Genomic DNA, 17,476 nt, shown 5'->3' on the forward strand with positions numbered 1-17,476 from the left:
TACATTAAAAGAAAATGTGGAGTAGCAACAGAAAGAACAAGTTTTGAAGTCAAAATGACTTAAATAAAAATCACTGCTATTTTTGGGCACAAGACTTTAGACAATTAGAAATCTCTAAATTTCAACGTCCCCATATGTAACATGGGATCAACAATGTCTACCTCTTGTGAGAAATAAATGAAATGATATTTGCAAAATACCTAACACATAGAAGGCACTTGATAAAAAGTAATAATAATGATTATTTTATATGTCTTGTTTAAACTGAATCTTGGAGATTCCATAAATAATCCATCTAGTTTATTCAACAAATATTTATGGAGCACCTACTATGTGCAACAAATACTCTTATAGGTACATGGGATTCAACAAGAAACCCCAGTCTCTGTCCTCCTGAAACTGGCCTTCTATTGAGGGTTTGCATACTATATGCCAACACAGCAAAAGATGCTTCTTCCACTGAGCCCAGAATATAATTCTTTACCTCACTTCACTCCACTGGTAACAACTAAGGTTACTGAATTACACCTATTGGAAAGATATTCACTAGATTTCCCTGATACCTTCTGCCTTATCATAATAATATCCTGCTAAAGAAAAAGTCCAGTTCTGCAGAATGGATAACGTCTATTCAGAATAGCAATGTAAACTTTGCAGGCTCCCTCACACATCAGTACTGGTATTGGTATTTCAAAGTAATCATATGCTACAGGGGCCAAAGACTCAAATGCCAACTGGGGGGCCATGGGTAAATGAGTCCAGAAGCCCAGTGTCATGGTTAAAGAGTGAGGAAAATTATAAAAATTAAACTGTCTCTATAAAATGCGCAGCCACTACTACTTTCAGTTGATACTGCCAGAGAAAATGCTAGTGTGGTCAGATCTGACTTTTTAAGAGAAGCTGAAATCTGAATTTTTACATAAAATTAAGTGATTTTCCAAATAAAATCTCTCAATAGTACTTATTCAGCCCAGGAGACATAAATTTACAAGCCCAACAGAGGTTTAGAGGACTACGTTTTTAAAAATCAGTAGTGTAAACAGTCTTTAATCCTTTTTCACTTGCTACATGGAAAGACATTCTCAGAATTGCAAAATGCCAAATGGCAATGGTTTATAATTTTGTTCATTTGTTTGTTTTTATCTGAAACCACAGTTGTTATCCAACATCTAAGAATGTAGAGCTCAATGGGTCAATCCCATAATTTGTGGAGAAGCTGCAATAAGGCTGAATAATGATGGATTAGAAGGAATAGGTTGCCCTCACCCTAATTTCTCGTGGCCTACCATTACCCTGGGATTAAGACATGCAGAGACTTGTTTGTAGTCGCAGATTTTGTATCCTCTCTTGACATGGCTGCAACAAGAATGCACATCTGTGAAGTGTTCGCCAGCATGTCAAGAGTAATAGGACTCTTGAAGCCATTTCAAATGTCATGTCAATCCTTGTGCATAACATCTTTAAGAAGATTGTTGCTTTAGAGATCTTAATATTAAAAAAAGGAACCTGAAACACAATACTTTTAGCCACTTAAAAGTGGAGTTCTTTTTCACTAAGCAAAGCTGAACTTTTTAAACTTTTTACCAAACAAGCCTCTTTTTGGTGGTGAGCAAATAAATTAGCATGTGGGTCCTAAGTGCTCTTAAAATCGTTTTGCTATAGATCTGTCCACTGTTTATAATTCTTGAATAAAGCTAAAAGTAAAGAAAGCCTTTCTCTGAAGGTTTATGAGCATTTTTCCATGAAGCAGAAGTCAAACAGAAGATCAAAGTGATCTAACAAAATGCTCCAAACTTGGGTTGGGGTGGGCTGAAGGGCGGTGAAAAGAAACCAGCCCCTCCAGATAGTTTGAGAGATATGTCTTTTTACTTAAAATGAAACAAAACGGAAAGCATGAGAGTTTAAGTGTATCAAACTAATGAGAGTTTAAGTGACTCAAGCTAAGGTTTCTGATCAATGTTGTTAAAGTATCCGCCTTTGATATTTTACCCATAGTATCAAAAATATCTTAAAGGAAGTTAGTCAACTGTTGTACCAAGTAGCAAATACGAACAAAATCAGGTGAATTTCTTATCTCTCTGTTCCTAACAGCCATTCATCTCTAGGCTTCTCTGAGTTTCTGCCAAGGGTAGACTTTTCCAAGCTCACAAAGGATTAATGTACAGTCTTGAACTGTCTTGAAGAGTCTAATGTATTCCGTGTATTTTGAATACTACATGATTGGCATTTAGCTTTTCATACAATACCAGTTTAAATGCCTACTAACCATTTACTTTACATAGAAAAATAAAACAAAGGAAACAAAATAAATTTGTTGCTGAAAAGGGATGAATCTATTCATCCATGATTAAAGCCTCAATAAATCTGCTTCTAATCACCCATTGGTATTTAAAGATCTAGTAACTACTCTATTAAATTTAATTCTCTCTGTTTAATGACAGTTATTCTCAATATAATGACAGTTATTTGAAATATATACCCACAGATTATTAACGACATTTTAACAAGAGTTTTAAACCTTGGAATGTGTGTATGAATCCATCAAATGTCAATAAATCAATTCCTATTTAATGCAGAATGCCTGAATTGTTAAGTCAAAATATATCCCAACTTAGAATATTTTAAAAACATTTTAATGAAAAGATTTGCCGGGGGGAGAATATCCATTTGTGAACTGTTGTATTATTTCAGAATAAAATTAAAGATATATAACTTTATAAAATATTTATTTTATATAAAAATATGCATTTGAAAGAGCACATTAAATTTTCTTGATTCGGCTGGGCACGGTGGCTCATGTCTATAATCTCAGCACTTTGGGAGGCTGATGCGGGCAGATCACGAGGTCAAGAGATCGAGACCATCCTGGCCAACGTGGTGAAACCCCTTCTCTACTAAAAATACAAAAATTAGCTGGGCACGGTGGCATGTGCCTGTAATCCCAGCTACTTGGGAAGCTGAGACAGGAGAATCACTTGAACTAGGGAGTCGGAGGTTGCAGTGAGCTGAGATTGTGCCACTGTGCTCCAGCCTGGCGACACAGCAAGACTCCATCCCCCCAAAAAAAAAAAAAAATTTTTGATTGGGAGTTGATTTTATCCAGAAAACCATTTTAACCTTGTAAGTCAAGTGGTTTTACTTTTTCTGTTGCCAATTAAATATGTGCTAAAATATTACATACTATTTTATTCCTGAGATTCACAGCCAGGTTTTTTACAAAACATTCCTTTATACTGAACATAAGAAAAATTGTTTTCAAGGTGCTCACCAATTCACCATCTCTTAAACAAAACAAAGTCCTTAATCCAAATAATTCTGTTTCAGGCTACTGGCACAGTTTGCTGCCTATCAGATACACTCTGGCTGCCATATCTTTCTGGTCAGCATAAATGGTCCATGCCATTCTTGCTTGAACTTCCCCTTCCACGTATCCTCTTCTTCATCACTGGAGCATTTACTGGACCAAGAATGTAGACTGGCAAGTCAGTGTGATGTAAGAATCCTAACCTATAAAGTACATCAGTAGACACTTTGTAGCATGTGCCGTTTATTAGGGTTTCCATTAAAAGCATTACATTTCCATACTTTACAACCATAAAAGAGTAAATAATTTCAAAGGATTCCTTGATAGGAGACTTCTGTTTTAAATGGAACTTGGAAATATCTGGGAAATCGCTGGAATAAATGTGCTTAATAGACCCAATGCTGTGAAGTTCTTTTTAACTGTTTTCTTAAGAACATAAAAAGATATAACATTTCCTCCAACATTTTTTGAAATACATTTTGGTTTGGGGTTTTCTCTGTAACATTTGCTGTATAAATATTTCTTACAATGCTCTCATTGTTCTTTCTTTCTTTCCTTCATTCTTTCCTTCTTTCTCTTAGTGCTGAGGCTGACTTCTTAACACCAATAGATTCTGACACCTTTCATTGCTTTAATCTGCAAGATAAATTGGAGCTTAAAATCAGAAAGTACCATTACATGCCACTGAAGAAAACCTGCCGCACTACATGATAAGTTGGAAAACATATACTAAATGTCCCTGTTGAGATATTTCCTTATTTAGAGGAAATTCCATCCGTGGGACTAAGCAAATATTTCATCAATCTGGGCTGTATGAGAAGCCAATACGACATTCTTTTCATGGAAAAGATTAGATCAGGCCAGTTTCAGAATGAAATAATTTTTAAAGATATTCCTAATACCAAACATTTGAGGAAAATTTAAGTAGTCCATCATATATTCTCACATTATATTCCAACTGGAATTGTCCAGATCAGCTGCCTTTATGATCCTCATTCTCCAGGAAATTACATCAATTTATCTTTGATTTTGTCTGTGTAGGCACGGCATTAGACAGCACACTTTCTTTTTCCAGGACTGCATTTCTAAGCATCAGCCAAAGTACCTCAACAACACTAGCTGTCAAAGGCAAGATGATGAGTAGATAATACACCTAAGGTGAAACTGTTTGATTATCTAATGGTACCAATTAGAGGTCTCAGGATGGTGGAGATTAATTTTTTAAACAAAAATGTTAAGCCTTCCATAACAACCCCTGGAACCAAGAAGAAGAGTAAGCATGGAATGTTATCAGGTGGGTTTTCCTAACTTGATGAAGAAGGCACGAGTAATTGATAATAGCAACTACCAGACTTGCATGCCAGGCTCTGTGCCAAATTGTTGGCACATATCATATCATTTAATTCTCACAACCCCTCCTGATCTTTGTTTTACAGGTGAGGAAATTGAGACTCAGAGAGGTTGAGTAACTTTCCCAAGGTCACAGAGTTATTAGTGTACCTAGGATTTTAACCCAAGTCTGGCTGAGTCCAAAGCTTAAGTTCTTAACTGTCATGCCCAATATCCCTCTAGCTTCAGAGTCAGGCAGGGCTAGAGGACAGAGCCCAGAGCCAAACCTAAAAGGAAGGTTGACTTTTAAGGGGTGAAAATGCAGTCACGTCAAGAAGAAAGTTATCCAACATCTGTTCACAGAGCCAAGGCCTCATCCTGGCAGAGTAGATCTGGTTGTCAGGGAAGGAAAATTGGAGGTGCATGAGCAGCATCTTGGATCTGGGAAAAAGACCTAAAGTCTGAGTACTATCAAGTGGGAGAGGAGGAAAAGCTATATGCCTCCCTCTGGTACTGACACAGTCTTAAGCATCTGCGTGGTGGAAAGCTGGTGGATTCATCTACCTCAGATGGCAAGTAAAAAGGAATGAAGGCAAAGAATGACAATCCAAAGCATGTCTCAAGGTGATCACTGCATGCGGACACTATTTGGGAGAGGCTGGGAAAGGGAGCAAAAGAGGAATCTAGGGGAATTAATCACTTGCCTGCCAAGGAGATGCAGTTCAGAAACCAAAGGGAAAAGCAGGTCTCGCTCCCACAAAGCACTCAATCTCCCGAAAGAAAAAGCATAAATAGAGTCACATTTGCCAATGAAGGTTTCTAAATGTTTAAACTAACTGGTAACACCGCACAGACGGAGAAACTAATGCTTGAGGAAGTTAATGATTTGTACCATAGTCACTCGGTGAGTCGGAGATAGAGCAGATGTAAACCCCCAATCTCTGGACTCCCAGATCTGCACATAAACTATCAAAAATACAAACCTTCTAGCCCTGAAATCTGCCCAGCCCTTTGTCTACTGTGTGGTCCCTGTCAACCTTCAACATTGTACTACACAGAAGGGATTTCTTTCCCCTCACACGGTTTCTAAGTCTTGGTTAGCTACATGACTGGGTTTCTGTGTTTTTTCTTTTATTCTTTCATTCATTCTACAAATATTTATTGAATTTTTACTATGCACAAGGCACTGTTCTAGATGCTGGGAACACAGTGGTGAACAAGACAGAGATCTTGCTTTCCTCTAATGCTGATTCTGGGAGGGGCAGGCAGACAATGAACAACAAACAAGAAAATATCAGAATAAAAGTGTTGGACAGAAAACAGAGCAGAGTGATGGGATGGAAAGTAACAGCAGGAAATAACTTAGATTGAGTGGTCAAGGATGGTCTCTTAGGGGAGGAGATTTTGAGCTGAGACCTGAATGCCACAAAAAAGCCAGCCACATGAAGATGGGAGAAAAGCAGATTTTTCAATCAAAATTCACACGTATAGATTTCCCAGTTACGCACTCTGTAACCTGTTTTTCCAGCCACTCAAGATAACTTATTAGATTGCCAGTGAATGAAAGTGTCATCCTATGAGGAATAAAGCAACACATTTTATTCTAAATTTTAAAGTTTCATTAGCAAGCTTTGATATTTTGACTATTAATTTTTATTAATCTGAAATTCACTACTCATTTCACAACAGATTAAGACACAGCAGTCTTATCAGAGGTTAGTACACAAAGGAATTAAGAGGCTCCCTGAAGAGCTCAAGGGCATGACAAATGTTTCATCCAGATTATGCTCAAATTCATCTGCACAATAGATACTACACATTATGTGGTCCACCACCGTCACTACCTTGCCCCATTTTATTCTAACCGGTCGCCCAGCTCTCCAGCAAACAAGGTGATCCTTTCAAAAAGAAACTGCAATCATGTCTCTCCACTGCTGACCTCGCTCTAAATTACAACATTCTGCAATTGTGGATTGTTATGGGCTGAATTACATCCCCCCAAAATTCAAACACTGAGGTCTGTATTAGTCTGTTCTCACACTGCTAATAAAGACATACCTGAGACTGGGTAATTTATAAAGTTAAGAGGTTTAATTGACTCACAGTTCCACATGGCTGGGGAGGCCTCACAATCACAATGGAAGGCGAGTGAGGAGCAAAGTTCCATCTTACGTGGCGGCCGGTAAGAGAGCTTGTATACGGGAACTCCCAATTATAAAATCATCAGATCTCATGAGACTTATTCACTACCACAAGAACAGGATGGGGGAAACCGCCCACATGATTCAATTATCTCCACCTGGCCCCACCCTTGACACGTGGGGATTATTACAACTCAAGCCGAGATTTTTGGTGGGGACACAGCCAAACCATATCAAGGCCCTAAACCCTAATGTGACTATATTGGGAGATTAGGGCCTTTAAGGAGATAATTAAGGCTAAATGAGGTCAAAAGGGAGGGTTCCTATCCAATAGGACAGGTGTCTTTATGAAAAGAAGAGACACCAGAGATCTCTCTCTACATGCTCATAGAGAAAAGGTCATGGGAAAACACAGCAAGAGGGTGGCCGTCTGAAAGTCAGAAAGAGCTGCCTCACTGGACATCAACTCTGATAGCACCTTATCTAGCACTTCTAGCCCCTAGAATTGTGGGAAAATAAATGTCTGTTGTTTAAGCCGCCCAGTCTGTGGCATCGTTATGGTCCCCTGTCAGACACATGCGTGGTTGTTGACCATCTACTCACCTCACTTTCCTCTGCCTCTCTCCTGCTTTGCTCCCCTCGCCCACTCATTCCAGACACACTGGTGGCCCTGTTCCCTGTGCCTGAAGGATTCCTCCCTGAATATCCACGGGGATCTCCCTTTCTCCCTCTTCAGGGCTTTGCTCAAACGTCCCTTCCCAGCGAGACTTTCTCTCACCACCTGTATTTAAAATCATGAAACCTCCCCTCCTCCACAGCCCATTCCATTTCCCTCCTCTATTACTCTTCACGGTACTTATCCCCTGTCAATAAATAATAGCCACGTAATTTATTTATTTAGGTGCATTCTTTGCCTCCTCCCACTATGATATAAGCTCCATGAGGACAGGGAGTGTTGCCCTCCTATATCCTGTCAGATGAGGACAGAGTAGAGGAGTGTGCAAGTGTGTGTGGGAAACAGAGAGAGAGGGAAAAGATCACCAGTCAGATCAAGATTTTGCCCACCTAAAGGTTGACTGGCAACTTTTAGATAGCTTCAGGATGAGGGCTGGTTACAGGAAAGACCAAGGCAGGATTAGAGGGTTGGGACTTCAGCCCCACCCTTCAACCTCTGGGAAGGAGAGAGGGACTGAAGGTCAAGCTGATCACCAACAGCCAATGATTTAATCAATCATGCCTATGTAATGAAGCCACTGTAAAAACCGCAAAGGACGGAGATCGGATGCACTTCTGGATAACTGAACATGTGGAGGTTCTTGGAACAGGGCACACCCAGACAAGGCATGAGAGCTCTGTGTCCCTTTCCACATGCCTTGCCCTATGCATCTTTTCATCTGATTCTTTGCAATTTCTTTTATGTTAAACCGATAAATGTAAAAAACAAATTCAATTAATTCCACTAATATTTACCGGGCATCTACTACAAGTCAGGCACTATGCTGGTCACTGTCAGCACATAAGACCCTGCTCCCAATGACCTGTGACATTTCCAAATGATGAAACCCTTTCTCATAATCAGATGATAATAATGGGGGCAGGTCACTAGATTATGGAGATGCTGGTCTTGGTGACAATAACCATTCAGTTCAAAAAATAATCACTGAACCTCTCCTTTGTAACAGACCTTCTGCCAGGTGTTGGGCAGTAGTACCTCCTCATTGCACTGTGAACTATGTATAGTATTATTTTGTTATTTTATTAGCATTTATAAGTCCATATCTAGTAAATTTGGGTCAAAGAGTTCAAAAGAACTGCCTCCAGTTCACTCCCTATCCTCCAACACAGATCCCTTACGATAAAAAAATGTACAACTCAAATGGTACTGGCAAATTATTGGAATCCAATTTAATCTTTAATAATTAGTCCAGTCCACTCTTATGTCATGTGAATATGTCTCTCAGGGCAAGGCCACTCAGGTTTGCAGGCTTCCCATTCAATCTTGTCAGGGTCCAAGAGCAAGAGTAGTCCCAGCAAACATAGAGCTTTACCCTTTCTGGCATCTGGCATAATTGAGCTGAAAGACAATGTCATCTCTTGCTCTGAGCCTCTTTGGTAGTGTTGATATAATATTGGATTTCTCTTATTACATACCCATTTATTCATTTCTTTTTTTATATGACCTTATTTAAAGATATTATTCATTTCTTTAACCTCATCTACTATTTCTCCTTCTCTTCATTTATACCTAAAGTTTTCTGCCTTTGCTAACATAGCAGAAAATCTGACAGGACAAAAATACGTAGACACTCCTCCTTTAGATGTTAATTTTAAGTAACTTTTCAATACTGCCCATTATCCTAATATTCCTTTCAGTAAATAAGCTTTGCTTGTTCTGCTTGGCTCTGAGCGTAATGTTCAAATTGGTTCAAATAAAAAAAGCCACCATATTTTTATCTTTGGGAATAAGAAAACAGAATTTCTTACATGGTAGAAAGGAAAAACATCACTACAAAATGTAATTATAGCATTTTACAATATGCATTGCACAAGTCATATAAAACACACAAAGTACATCTACTAAAACTTTGTTCTAAAACAATTTTTAAGTGAGCTAGTTTTTAATGCAGTCGAGATTACTCAGTTAAAAAAAAAGATTGAGAAGGATTGAGAAGGAGCTTTGCATAAACAAAAACTCTATCTGCAAATAATTATTCCTTAATTAATTCTAAGAGTTGGGGTAGCTTTCCTTTGTTTATTAGCTTTTTTTTTGTTGTTTTTTAATGTAAGCGATTTTCTTAGAGTAGAAAGTTTAGTATCAGAATTGGCTGTGTTGTATACATGGTAGTCACTTTTCAGATATTTTCCTGTCTGTTGGATTAGGGGCTCTTACTTTCTCCACACCCACCCTCAAGACTCCCCCTATCCCCACGTAGCCTCTGAATATATCCACCAAAGAGCTAATCAGTTGACTGAAGGTAAGTAAAAATTACGCGGGGTTGGTAGTTAAAACTATTGACCAGGCCAGGCATGGTGGCTCATGCCTGTAATCCCAGCACTTTGGAAGGCTGAGGCGGGCAGATCACCTGAGGTCAGGAGTTTGAGACCAGCCTGGCCAATATGGTGAAACCCTGTATCTACAAAAAGTACAAAAAATAACTAGCTGGGCATGGTGGCAGGTGCCTGTAGTCCCAGCTACTCAGGAGGCTGAAGCAGGAGAATTGTTTGAACCTGGGAGGCGGAGGTTGCAGTGAGCCGAGATCACGCCACCGCACTCCAGCCTGGGCAACAGAGCAAGACTCCATCTAACAATAATAATAATAAAGCTATTGATCAAAATTTTTATGCTCTGAGATTTCTCTGTGAATTTGCCTGAACCTGGGAGCCTAGCCCATTAAACTGACTAACTGAATTATATGACTATCTACATCTTTTCAGAGGGTAGAGTGATTTCTTCCTCAATCTAATAAAATTTATATTACTATATCCTTAACCCATAAGTGGGTATGTTGAGTATAACTTTTAAAAAAATTTTTTTACTTTGAGAGATTGCATGTTTAGGTTTTAATGTGTTTCTTGTTTTGTTTATTGTTTAGGCAAAATCAAAACACTAACCTTATCGATCTGGCATTTGTTTAAATTTTTATTTGCACAGCAAACATTATTCAGTGCTGTGTTAGTATTAAAATATGAGAAACACCAGGACAAAAATACATAGACACTCCTCCTTTAGATGTTAATTTTAAGCAGCAGAAAAAGCCAAATTCTGCATTCAGTATACAGAGAAATAAGGAAAATAAGTAACAGAAAGAGGTCAGTGTGGGCTGAGACCACTTGAGGGCATTTGAGCACCTTTGCATTTCATGCTAGTAAAGTGACAGAAGTTAGAAAGTTGGCCTATCTTTGAAGATCAACATATATATATAGATATATGAATAGAGGAGATACATTTTATATCTTCTCCAGAACTCATTTTGGATTTTTTTCAACATCCTTCTGACAACATCCTTCTGAAAGAGATCAAAGTTGAAACTATTAGTAAATAATAAAACTAAGTCAACAAGTTATTAAATACCACATCTAAGTTATCAAAAATTGAAGTACAGAGTTAAAAAAGAAAAAGTATACTACATACAATGAGATTATATGAGTCTCCAGATCCCCATTTCTGCAAAAAGCTCATCAAATATTCAGAAATCTAAGTAACTTCCCAATAGGACGTCTCCCAAACAAAGTGTAGGTGAACACAGAAAGCTGAAATACATAAAAACAGAATTTGGGTGTCTACTTTGACTGTCTGGAATTTATTAAGAAGCAGAAATGCCACCAAAATGGAAATTGCACACAGGGAAAAAATCCCACTGTGCTTTTATCCAGCTAGGTTGGAAATGATGTAATAAATGCACCATAATTTATGTACATAAATGTGTGGGTAACTCGTCCAGGGAGTGGTAAGTGCAGAATTTTAGTGGAAAAAAATAGTGTACATCAAAGAAATTTGACCAGCGGCCAACAACCATTAATCTCTTCATGAACTCTTAAATATATAGATGCCAAATAAAACTTGTCATTTTATTCCATCTCTCAAAGCAATACATTCTTATTTATGAAGTTATGAGAGAACATAACATTATACCTTATTTGACATACAACACACACAGAGCATACAGCAACCTTGAGAAGATTTCCTTCATAAAAATGAGGACATTGATAAATCAACAGCCATACACCTCAAGGATAATGGTTTAAGTCTGACCATAGTCCTCAAACTTAATGTGATTGTGATCTTCATTCATCTTTCCATAGTCAGCAGCCCACATCACAGAAACCACTGTATGTGATACATCACCACCAGCCAGCTTGCTAACCAGGACAGACTTCAAATAAAGATAGCGTTGAATTCTTTCAGATGTGGAGGCATGAGAGAAAATTTCAGAATTAAAGTCAAATACTTTAAGTATCACACTAAAAGAAAACATTTGTGTAGCTGTCCAGAAAACCTATGAGTCGTTGGCTGTAGTGCCCACAGAACTATGGCATTCCATGTGCAGACATTGTTAAGTGATAAACCGTTCCATTGATGTGGCTTTGCCAGAAGCCACTTAGCAAGCTTCAAATTCATAGCTTGATAGGTTTCCATGGAGAGCTTCCCTTAAAGGTATTTCCTTCTTTAGATTTCTACAGTTCTGTATCTTACACACCTCAGCAATATAACATAATGTGTTACTTATTACTATTTTTGAAATGAATAACCAATATTTCCCACCTTGAAATATACTTCAGCAAAGTCTAGATCAAAACATTTCTGGGACATGGATTCAAGATGTCTTGCAGATAATAATTTTAAATATACTCAAGTAATGGTAGAGTTATATGATTGTCTTTCCCACTGCAACCTCAATAAATATTTATAATGGAGTGTGTGTGGGGTGGGGTGTAGAGGGAGAGAGGGAGAAAAAAAGAGAGACAGTCAGTCAGATCAATATTTTGCTATTTGAAAACATACAAATAGCCAGTAGGCTTATGAAAAATGCTCAACATCAGTAATTATCAGGGAAATGAAAATTAAAATGACAATGAGCTACCATCTCATCCCTGTTAGAAAAGCTATTATCAAAAAGACAAAAGATAAAAAATGTTGGCAAAGATGTAGAGAAAAGGGAACGCTTCTACACTGTTGGTAGAAATGTAAGTTAGTATAGCCATTGTGGAAAATAGCGTGGAGGCACCTCAAAAAAACAAAAATAGAATTTGCATATCATCCAGCAATCTCACTTCTGGGTATATACCCAAAGGAAGTGAAATCAGCACCTCAGAGTGATATCTGTGCCTTCATGTTCATTGCAGCAGTATTCACAATAGCCAAGATATGGAATCAACATAAATGTCCATCAACAGATAAATGAATTAAAAAATGTAGTGGAATACTATTCAACCTTTAAAAAGAAGGAAATTCTGTCATTTTCAATAACATGGGTGAATCTGGAGAACATTGTGCTAAGTGAAATCAGCCAGGCGCAAAAAAACAAATACCACAAGATCTCACTTATATGTGGAATCTGAGAAAATCCAACTCGTGGACACAGAGGGTAGAATGGTGATTACCAGAGGCTGAGGGGCAGGGTGGGGAGAATAGAATGGGGAGATGTTGGTGAAAGGACACAAAGTTTCAGTTGCAGCAATAAGTTTCGAGATCTGTTACACAGCATCGCAACCAGTTAATAATGTATCACGTTTCAAAATTGCTTTAAAAAGTAGATTGTAAATGTCCTCACTACATAAAAATGGTAACTATGTAAGGTGATAAAAATGTTAATTAGCTTGATATAATCATGCTGCAATGTTTTTATATACAACATTTTATATACAATGTTTTTATATATCAAAATAACACATTGTACCCCATAAATATATACAATCATTATTTCTCAATTCAAAATAAAAATTTGAGTTAAGAAAAGATTTTACTCTGGCTGAACTTACAAATGTGAATGAAATAAAATAACAAAGAAAGAGTTCAAAGTAAAATGAAGAGGTACTACTGCCCAGCACCTGGAAGAAGGCCTCTTACAAAGTAGAAGTTCGACAAATACTTTTTAACAAAATAGTTGTTGTTAACATAAACCATTATCTACATAATCTAGTGACACCCTGCCAGTTACCATCATATGATTTTGAAAAAGATTTTCATCATATATAGAAACTTCCTAGGTCAGCAAGGGCAGGTCTTATGTGCTGACCCAGGCCTGCTCATAGCAACCACCCCTGCTGGTCTTGAGAAATGAATTTGCTCATCTTCTCCAAAATGGTCCAAAAGTTAATACCTTGTAAGAAATGTTATGAGATAAATAATTCTCGCCTGATGTTTCCATTTGCCCAGAGTCAGAGTTCATAACCTAATCCCAAGACTCCTAAAACACATGAAAATTAGACCTGTAGTGAGACCACGAGGCATCAGAATCCACGATCATCCTTCCAAGTTCAGACGATGCTGTAGCATCAACCCACACACAATGTTTGCTTTGTAGGTCTGTATTTTCCAGGAAGCAAAAGGAACAGGAAACCAACGAAATCAGCATTGTTGACCAATTATTCAGGGCTAGTCCTTGCTCTCTTTCTCTTGGTTAGTGGCTATTTCTGGCAGTTCCTAAAACCGAGACAGCCAATGTCATCACTGTGGAAATATGGATTGTGAGTGGCACTTAGAGAGCAACCAGCTGGGAGCTATATATTAACAAGTGCAAGAATGGGAGCAGAAACAGTGTACAGAGACCCAGAACATGCCAAAAGATGGCAAACCACCCGCTGGGGTCCAAAACAGATCCAACTGAGAGACAGTTGGATCTGTTTGTCTTCTCCACAAAACTGCCTCTCACAGAGCACAGAACCCTTTAGATTTATGCATGTGTTTTGACAAAACTGGATGGTTCCTATCATCTAGGAACACTCAAAGGGTCCCATTGGGAGGCAAACAATTTAAATAGGTCAACTTTTTAAAAAATTTTATTATTATTATACTTTAAGTTTTAGGGTACATGTGCACAACGTGCAGGTTTTTACATATGTATACATGTGCCATGTTGGTGTGCTGCACCCAACTTTTAAGAAGTTTCAGCATCCCAAGGTGTCCGAAGTCACACACCAACACCAAACCTTTGTGCACCTGGATGCTACATGCCACCCAAAAAGTTCCCCTACTCAGCTCTCACATTCTGTCCTAGTCTCTAATTCAGCCATCAGAGAGCCAGCTCCTCTCGCTGGCCGCAATACAGCCAATTCATGTCAGTTTATTGCTGTTCAATGGATGTTAGTTCCATTTTTTAATTACGTGTTTATATATGTGAATGCTTTCCATATTCACTATCCGAAATTTACTTACTCAGTAATTTCTTAAGATTCCAAGCATATAGACCATTGAATTCACATGGTTTGATTACTGAGTAATTCTTAAAGTCTCTTTACTGGAGTGTGACATTTATCTAAAGTCAAATCTAGAAAGAAAAAAATATATGGGATGGTAATAAACTACTATTAAAACAGAATCCTAACATGAGATCTTAACCAATAGAGCATTGTAAATAATACCCTCCCCAAAAGGTTCTCTGTGATAGCTGCAGCTAAGGAAAACATATGATAACAATAATATGATTTGCATAACCCAACAGTCCTTTCACCACTTGTTCCATGTGGGGATGATATGCAATAGCTCTGCTCTGCATCTTTGTTTGTTAAAAAATAAACTATTTCTCACAAATAATACATTTATAACCAGGGAATTTCTTTATGACTCAGGCTTTCATTTCTTTAACTTACTGCTTTTAGGGACATAAATTCTATTAGCCTCTGTGTGGAAAGTTCGTTAGGGCAACTTGAGATCAGTGGGAATTGGTAAATATCTTACGGTTCAAAATGAAAACACGCAATTCACTTAGAGTCTTTTCAGTGCTCTACAATATTCCTGGCCATTTCAACCCAATATGTGAATTCAAACTACTTCAGTCAACATTAAATTAGGCAATGGTCTACATTAGTTCATTACATTTGAGTAAAGAACGATGAGCTGAAAAAAAATAACATGGCATGCAAGAATGTGTATGTCACGTCAACCAGCTGAATATGCATTTCAGAATACCATACCCTTATTTACATTTTAGAAACGGTTTCATTCTTAAAACTATTTGTGTCAAAATCAATTCATTCTTCCTGTGCTTGAATACAAATAGGGCCCATATGATAACAGAGATAATCCATGTATATAGTTTATTTTACTTAAGCAAACACTTCAGTGATTTTTTAAAAATCAACACTGTCCAGGCAATTAAATGTTTTCTTTAAAAGAAATTATTTGAAAAATACTGGAATTTATCTTGTTGTCTATACTTCAATAGTAAGTTAATAACTTTGAACTTAAAAAATATAAACTGTTATCCCTTTCCTTTTATTTAGAGACCTTTTCTTTATAGAACATCTACACTGGTACTATGCAAACAGTGTTCCCTGGACGGTGCTGGACCTGGGCAGATTGGCACCACACTGCAATGAGTTGAGCGAAACTGAGAGTGAGCACTTAGAAACTTTTCTAGTCATCTGACATGAAATTTTTTTGTCTTTTTTTTTTTTGGAGAAGGAGTCTCGCTCTGTCACCCAGGCTAGAGTACAGTGGCATGATCTCTGCCCACTGCAACCTCGGCCTCCCGGGTTCAAGTGATTCTCCTGTCTCAGCCTCCTGAGTAGCTAGGACTACAGGCAGACACCCTCACGCCTGGCTAATTTTTGTATTTTTACTAGAGATGGGGTTTCACCATATTGGTCAGGCTGGTCTTGAACTCCTGACCTCAGGTGATCCACCTGCCTCGGCCTCCCAAAGTGGTGGAATTACAGGCGTGAGCCACTGTGCCCGGCCTGTCTTTTGAATCTGATATTAAATATGAGAGGCTTGCATTTGGTATGATTTGGGGTGTTTTTAAATTTAATTTTTCTAGAAATAAATTTTTGTTACATTTGATTAAAACACCAGTTTATGGCTGATTGGACATTTAAAAACTGGTCCTTTGCCACAGATAGTTTGAGAAGCTTCGGTCTAAACTATAAAGTCATCTGGATGGTCAGGTAACTGTTTTGTGAATTAAATGTACATTACACACACACACACACACACACACCCCTTATCTGTATAACAGAACAGCCAACTCGGCAGAAACAAAGCTCAAAGCTCTGTGAACTCATTTCCTCGGTATCTCCAGATGTGCCACAGCTGAGGGAGTGTTCAGAAATAGGAATGGTTTGATTACATGATTGAAGCAAATGGATTTGTTATGTCTTGATCCTTTTTCTTCCTTCCTTCCCCTCTTCTTTCCTTCTCCCTTCCTTCCTCTCCATCCCTTCCCTCCCTCCTCCCTTTCTTTCTTCCCTTCTTTCCTCCCTTCCTCTTTTCCTTCCTTCCCTCCCTTCTTTTCTTCTTTTTCCTTTCCTATATTGTCTTATTCTCTGTCTCTAAAGAGAGAGTTAAACCAAGAGCTCACTATCACACACATCAACAAACTACATGAGTCAAATTCACTGAGGAAGAGGAAGGAGTAAAAGAGGTTAGGGATATATGGAGAAGCAAAACTATGGCTCAGAAATGCAGGTACATTAGGATCTAGAGACAAGTACCTACATCAAACAAAAGAAACATTGCTTTATGAATTCCCAGAGAATATACTTTTTTCTGAATTAAACTTACCTGTTATTAATATATTTTAATTCTCTAGAAAAGGAATTTTTAAATCTGAGTTTCTGAAGAACTCTTCTTGGTTTCTCCCCATGAAAATCCAAAAGAATTTCTTCTAAAAATCATTAATGAACATTCCTTTAGATGCTTTGGGGAAGAGAACCGGTGAAGCCATTTCCCTTCTTCTCCCCCCTCACCCCAGCTGAAGTGTTGCAGACCACAGGACTTTGCTTGGGCCCAAATCATTTCTCCCAGACTGAAATATGGGTGGTTAAAAACAGGATGCCAAAACAACCATATTTCCTCCCCTCATGCTGCCCTTTTTCATGTACTCAAGACAATGCAGATTTATTGTGCCTCACCTTTGTCTAACGTTAGACGCATGCCCCAGAATGTCGGAAAACTTTTGTGTTTCATTTTACAATAAAAGAAAGGTACTACCCAAGCTCTCAAGAAAACACAAAGAAATGAATCTGTATCCCTTAAGCTTTG

At 38.0% G+C, this 17,476-nt stretch overlaps 1 long non-coding RNA gene across 1 annotated transcript; it reads right to left on the reverse strand.

Moving 5' to 3' along the window:
• Positions 1-13,418: 13,418 nt before the first annotated feature.
• LOC112135729 (uncharacterized) lies at positions 13,419-17,101 on the reverse strand. The gene is made up of 3 exons (XR_002916956.2): positions 16,997-17,101; positions 14,651-14,762; positions 13,419-13,945 (listed from the first exon to the last, which is right to left on the reverse strand). It is a non-coding gene; the product is annotated as an uncharacterized LOC112135729 (long non-coding RNA).
• Between the last annotated feature and the right edge of the window lie 375 nt (positions 17,102-17,476).

This window comes from Pongo abelii, chromosome 10 (assembly GCF_028885655.2).
Source record: "Pongo abelii isolate AG06213 chromosome 10, NHGRI_mPonAbe1-v2.0_pri, whole genome shotgun sequence".
Classification (NCBI taxonomy): domain Eukaryota; kingdom Metazoa; phylum Chordata; class Mammalia; order Primates; family Hominidae; genus Pongo; species Pongo abelii.